Source organism: Choloepus didactylus, chromosome 4 (genome assembly GCF_015220235.1).
Source record: "Choloepus didactylus isolate mChoDid1 chromosome 4, mChoDid1.pri, whole genome shotgun sequence".
NCBI lineage: Eukaryota > Metazoa > Chordata > Mammalia > Pilosa > Megalonychidae > Choloepus > Choloepus didactylus.
Window position 1 is genome coordinate 72,962,586 of NC_051310.1, and position 7,316 is coordinate 72,969,901.

Below are 7,316 nucleotides of genomic sequence, written 5' to 3' on the forward strand. Positions count from 1 at the left end.
TACAAAAAAATTTTAAAAAATCAAGTCTTTAGGAATAAACGTAACAAAGGCCACAAAAGATGTATACAAAGAAAATTAAAAGAAACTGCTAAAAGCAACTGAACAGGACCTAAAACAATGGAAGAACATACCGTGTTCTTGGATTGGAAGACTAAATATAATTAAGATGTCAACTCTACCTAAACTGATTTATAGATTCAATGCAATACCAATTAAAATCCCAACAACTTACTTTGCAAAAATAGAAAAACCAATAACCAAACTTAATTGGAAGGGCAAGGTGCCCCAAATAGCCAAAAATATCTTGAGAAAAAGGAACAAAGAGGGAGGTCTCACACTACCTGACTTTGAAGCATATTACAAAGCTACAGTGCTCAAAACAGCATGGTACTGGCATAAGGACAGAGATACTGACAAATGGAATCGAATTGAGTGTTCAGAAATAGACCTTTGCATCTATCGACAATTGATCTTTGATAAGGCAGTCAAGCCAAATCAACTTGGACAGAGCAGCCTCTTCAATAAATGGTGTGTGGAGAACTGGATATCCATTTCCAAAAGAATGAAAGAGGACTCCTACCTCACACCTTATACAAAAATTAACTCTAATTGGATCAAAGACCTAAACATGAGCACTAAGACCATAAGATTCTTAGAAGAAAACATAGGGCACTTCAAAGATTTTGTGATAGGAGGTGGTTTTCTAGACCTTACACCCAAAGTGTGGGCAACCAAAAAATAAATAGACAAATGGGATCGCCTCAAAATCAAACACTTTTGTACATCAAAGGACTTTATTAGAAAAGTAAAAAGGCAGCCGACACAATGGGAGACAATATTTGGAAACCATGTATCAGATAAGAGTTTAATATCCCAAATATATAAAGCAACCCTACAACTCAACAACAGAAAGACAAACAACCCAATTAAAAAATGGGCAAAAGATATGGACAGACACTTTTCCGAAGAGGAAATACAAATGGCTCAAAAACATATGAAAAAAATGCTCAACTTCATTGGCTATTAGGGAAATGCAAAACAAAACCACAATGTGATATCATCTCACACCTACCAGAATAGCATTATCCAGAAATAGAAAATTACAAGTGCTGGAGGGGATGTGGAGAAAAGGCACACTGACTCATTGCTGGTGGGAATGTAGAATGCTGAAACCACTCTGGAAGACAGTGTGGAGGTTCCTCAGGAAGCTAAGTATAGATTTGCCATATGACCCAGCTATTCCACTGTTAGGTATATACTCAAAGGAACTGAAAGCTAAGACACAATGGACATTTGTAAACCAATGTTTATTGCAGCATTATTCATGATTGCCAAGAGATGGAAACAGCCCAAATGTCCATCAATGGACTACTGGATAAACAAACTGTGGTATATACACGTGATGGAATATTATGCAGCTGTAAGACAGAACAAAGACATGGAACATACAATAACATGGATGAACTTTGAGGACATTAGGTTGAGTGAAGTTAGCCAGAAACAAAAGGACAAATACTGTATGGTCTCACTAATATGAAACAATACTAATGGGCAAAGTTTGAGATTAAAAGTTGACAACACAGGCTACCAGGAGATAGGAAGAGGGTAGAGATCATCACACGTTTGATGTTGAAGGACTACAGTAATGTTCAGCAGGATTCATTATATAGATTCAGAAATAGATAGCATAATACTGTGTAATGGTGACACAATATTGTAAGTACATAGAACAAAGATGTCTGTGAGTAAAGCTGAAAGAGGTGGGACACGGGAATGTATGACACCAGAGGTAAAGAGAGATGATGAAGACTGGGACTGTATAACTTGGACAAAACTGGAGTGGCCAATGACTGTTGCTAAATGTACAAATATAAAAATGTTCTCACATGTGGGAGAACAAATGAATGTCAAATATCCACAGTGTTGAAAAAAGGATGGTATTTGGGAAAAAACATAATCAAAGCAAACTGGAGTCTATGGTCAACAGTAACATTGTAGTATACTTCCATTAAATGTAACAAAGGCAATATACCAAAGTTAAATGTGTATGAGAGGGGATATAAGGGAGGGATATGGGATTCTTGGTAGTGGTGTTTTCTGTCCTTACTGTTGTATGACATTTTTATTTTTCTATTATCTTTTTTATTATTCACCAAAAAAAAAAAAAAAAGAAAAAAAAAAACTTTTTCATAGTAATCAATATGTTCAAGTGCTGACTGTGGCGGTAAGTGTAAAGCTATGTGATGGGTGCCTGGCGGACTGCCCCGGGCCAGGTCCTCTCGCGCTGGCAGCGGGAATTCGCCGCCGCGGGTGGGGAGAGGCCGCGGCGCCACCGCTCTGAGCCAAGTCCCCGCCCAGCGGCTGCTTTGTGCACCGGGACGGCCGGCACCATGCACACACCGGGCGCCGCGGGCTCTGTTGACATCATGGACATAAGTGAATCGATCCTGGAGAGGAAGCGGAAAGACAGCGAAAGGTCGACCTGTAGCATCTTGGAGCAGACAGACATCGAAGCAGTCGAGGCTGTTGTGTGCAAGAGCTCCTGGGGACAGGGATCCCGGAAAGGTGATCTGTTAACGATAAGGCCCCTCACGCCTGTCTCTGACTCCGGGGCTGTCAGCAGCACCGTGCACGTGGACGCAGCCACACCCGAGCTACCAAAGGACTTCCATTCTTTATCAACCCTGTGCATGACTCCTCCTCAGGGCCCCGATCTCGTGGAACCTTCAACAGGTACACCTGTTGCTTCCCAGGTACCTGATTCCTAAGCACTCTCGGCCTCGGCCGCCCCACCGCCCGCTGCCATGGCCGCCAAAGCGCTGAGCCGGGAGGCCGAGATGTCCGGAGCCGTGCTGATGAGTGTGATCTGCCACACGGGGACGTCCCCCTGTCCACATTCCCGCAGCCCAGCCTCGCGACGAGAGAGACGGAGAAGCACAGTTTCTGGGACGTTTTGAAGCTGTTCAGGACACCCCCCTGGCGGACAGTTTACTTGGCACTAACTCGGTGTTCTGGCAGCCTCGCGTGCACAGCTCCGGTGGCCTCATCCCCGCTGAGCAAGGCCAGCAGGCAGGGTGGCCCATGGCAGTGCAGACCTGCTCACCAAAGAATTATGAAAACGACCTGCCAAAGAGAGCTGCTGCTCTGATTTCTGTCCCTGTCCGGAGTCCCCCTGTCCTTTGCCAAGCGATCCCTGTGACCGGACCAAATATCAGCCTTTTTGAAGTCCCCTCCTCCAGCGGCTGCAGGGATGGTCAAATCCATCTTACCCCAGGCAGTCCCCGTGCCCCAGCCTGTGCTCCTGAGTCCGTCTGTGCCTCAGGGAACGGTGATGCTGGTTCTCCTACAGCCACCTGTGCGCCCAGCGTCATGGCCGTGGGGAACACCAAGTTACTGCCCCTTGCCCCTGCTCCCGTCTTCATCACCTCCAGCCAAAACTGCACCCTTAGGTAGACTTCTCCCGAAGGAGGAACTATGTTTGCAACTTCCCAGGCTGCCTGAAAACCTGCTTCAAAAGCTCACATCTCAAGGCTCACCTTTGCACGCACACAGGGAGAAGCTGGGACGGCTATGATAAGAAATTTGCTCGTTCAGAAGAACTCTCTCGACACCGCAGAACCCACATGGGGTAGAAGTTTGCGTGTCTGGCGTGTGAGCTGCGCTTCGTGCGCAGCACCCACCTGATGAAGCACGCCCGGCGCCACATGGCCACCAAGAAGCTCCCCGGCTGGCAGGCCGAGGCTGGCGCGCTGGACCGGGTCTCCTCGGCAGAGAAACCCGGGAGCCCACTGGCGGCCGTGCGGGCCTCCGCCTGAGAGGACAGCCCGGGCATCTCCGCCGGGATTTGTGAAAAACCTGTGTTCAGAAATGGAAACAACACAGAAGATAACTGATGGCTTCGTCTCCAAATTACTCAGGGGGTTAAGGGTAAGCAGGGAACTGGCTCTGATGAAAGTATGTTAGCTTTTCCTTTGGGTTGGGACCCTGTTCAATATCTTTTGTAATTTCAGAGTTTTCTTTAAGGAGATGAAAAGAAAAATGGATAAGCTAAGTCACCAACTCCCAAACAAAAATTTTGGCAACAAAGTTTACAAAATCTGGGGTTTTGCAACCTTTCTATTTGTATTTTGTAGAAATGAGACGGTACTAATTTTTATACCATTTTCTAAAAAATATTTTTATCACTGGTGCTCAGATCACCAATTTCTAGGTAGATTTTACAACCTGCTTTTCGGTGTTTAATAACAAATGTTTTAGAATGACCCTACTTTATTAGACTTCGTGCAGTTTCCAGCCAAAATAAATCACAAGTTTATAATCCGGCCTTTTAGATGGAAGAATATTTTAGAATCAGAACTCGTTAAATAGAGCCCCTTAAAGAAAAGGGAAAAATAAGTTTTGAAGTCAGCTTCTTTGTAACAGTTTCAAGGGAAATTCCAAGCAACCATTCCTTCCAGGCTACAGCCCAGGAAACTAAGGTTTTGGTTAACTGGGATCAGTCACCTGTGTTCAGGGAGTGATTTGTGAAGGATGTACCCCAGAGGACAACCTAAAGTACTCAGTAGATGCCCGGGGAGCAGGGGGCTGCTGTAGGATTTCAGCGTCTGTGTTTAACATTTGTCTGTTGGTTTGTATCTAGAACACCAAAAGGGTAATACAAACATTCTAGCAACCAGCTGCTTTATAAATTATAAATTAACTTCTTTTGATGTGGCTTTATCCATAGCATATTGTGGGTAGAATTTCTTAGAGTAAAAGGGATTGTCCTTATTGGTTGAAGGAACTTTTCACCAAAGTACAAGTCACCTGAAGTAAAGCACATTTTTGAATACTTATATGGTTGATTATTTTTACTTTTCCTGAAACACAATTGCAAGAGAACCATAATTAAATGTATATAATATCTCATGTTTTTCCTCTACCAACCCAATTCCTTTCTGCCACTCATATCTTAAATCAGTATAAACATTTTTGATGCTATGCCATAAATGGTATCAACTTTGGATATTTTTCTTAATTATGACCTACAAAATAATTTTGGTCCTATGAGTGCTCTGATGGATAATACAAAGCCTTTGAGTATTTGGTTGATTCTCACATAGAATTTCATTCTCAGAGCAGTGTTAGTTCTAAAGAATAGATGTGTTAAAAATGGTTTTAATTTGCACTTACATTTCCTGATTAGTTCAGAAATGACTTATATAAACACCTTTTCTCTGTTTGTTCATTGAAAGACTGTAACTGTGAAACCATTCCCATCTGGAAAAGCAGTCGCCCTGAGAACCAGACCACTCACTGGTGTCTGTGGACCCCCGACTCATGTCCCTGGCCTGGGGGGCAGCTGACAAAGCAGGGTTCCCAGTGCACTTTATATTGCCTGAGCAATTTCGCTTGATCCTTTTTTGACTTTGAGCCTTTTAAGTAGTTTCAGTAATAAAATTTAAAATGTTTCATAATTATGTTTTACATAAAAGTCTTTGACTTATTTAAGTGAGTATGTGTAATGTAACTTCTTCCTTTGAATCACATAAAACCTTTGTTGATTTGAAAAAAAAAAACAAAACTATATGATGATGCCATGAACAACTGATTGAACACTGTAGATGGTTATATATGTGAATATATCTGTATAAGATTGTAGGAAAAAATATAAATAGTGGTAAAAGTGCTGGAGAAAACATGGAGAGAGGGATGTACCTATTTACTGTTGATGAGGAGGCAGAATAGTGTAGTCTTTCTGGAGGTCACTCATAAGATGACTATAAGGTACCATATAAGGTACTACAATCTTATGGGGCCATAAGTACTACAACCTCATTATGGGGTTTGTATTTGGAAGATCCAAGAGCAGAGACATGAATGGACATTTGCACACTGGTGTTTATGGAGGCAGTATTCATGATTTGCAATGGCTGGAGGTAGCGTAAGGGTACACTGACTGAGGAACAGAATGGTGAACTGTGGTGTGTGCATACAATGGAACACTGAGCAACATGAGAAGGAGTGAAGCTGTGAGACATGCAACAAGTTGAATGGATCCTGTAGACAGTGTGTTGAGTGAAGTATACCAGAAACAAAGACAAACACTATAATGTCTCACCAATATGGACTAACTACAATGTGTGAACTCAGAATTGAATCTTAGAGCACAGCCTAACAGGGGAATGATTATTGTAATAGTACCTAGATTGTAAGCTCTGAAAGCAGTCAAAACTATTCCTGAATTGTAATGGCTATCTCCAAACTCAGAGATGTTGATCCCTTCGTGTATATCCTGATTGGTCTCTGGAAAATTGTGTATCTGTGTTTCATCTGAAACTCAGAGCTAGAGCTTGGCAGATATGAATATCAGTATCAACACATACAGCAACTGTTAAAATAAAAGAAAGCTGAAATAGCACCCAGACTTCAGTTAGACTTCCCCCATGTAGGGGGGAAGGCAGTGATTTTACCTGCCAAGTTGGCTTAGCTAGAGAGAGAGGGTCACATCTGAGCGACAAAGAGGCATTTGGGAGGAGGCTCTTAGGCACAATTATAGGGAGGCCTAGCCTCTCCTTTGCAGCAACAGTCTTCCCAAGGGCAAATCCTGTGGTAGAGGGCTCAACCCATCAAACCACTAGTCCCCTATGTCTGTGAGCACATCAGCAACCATCGAGGTGGGGAAGACCAATAACCCTGCATTCTCCACTAGTTCCTGAAGGGGGCTCTGCATATTTTTTTCCTTTTTTTTTTTTTTTTTAGTTAACTCTTTTTTTAAAATCAACTATATAAAAAATAAAAAAATAAAAAAAATTTGAAAAAACATACAATAAAAAACATTTCAAACAGACCGTAACAAGGGAGTAAGAAAAAACAACTAACCTATAATAACTACTTTACATTCAACATGTTCCTACTCTACCCCAAGAAAGTAACCTAATGTAGCAACATTTCTGTGAACTTGTTCCTACTATAACGTCAGAAATTAACAGACCATAGAAATTCCTGGACATTCCCAGAATGTTAAATTTACCCATGATAGTTTACCTGTTCTTGTTGGATTATCGTTCCCCCTTCCTTAATTGCTATCACTAGTTCCCCTACGTTCTACATTATAAACCATTTGTTTTACATTTTTCAATGTTCACATTAGTGGTAGCATATAATATTTCTCTTTTTGTGGCTGGCTTATTTCGCTCAACATTATGTCTTCAAGGTTCATCCATGTTGTCATATGTTTCACGACATCATTCCTTCTTACTGTCACATAGTATTCCATCGTGTGTATATACCACATTTTATCTATCCACTCATCTGTTGAAGGACATTTGGGTTGT

The 7,316-nt window shown here is 42.1% G+C and overlaps 1 pseudogene; it reads left to right on the forward strand.

The window, feature by feature from the left end:
• Nucleotides 1-2,390: 2,390 nt before the first annotated feature.
• LOC119533236 lies at nt 2,391-3,815 on the forward strand (annotated as a pseudogene).
• Nucleotides 3,816-7,316: the final 3,501 nt, after the last annotated feature.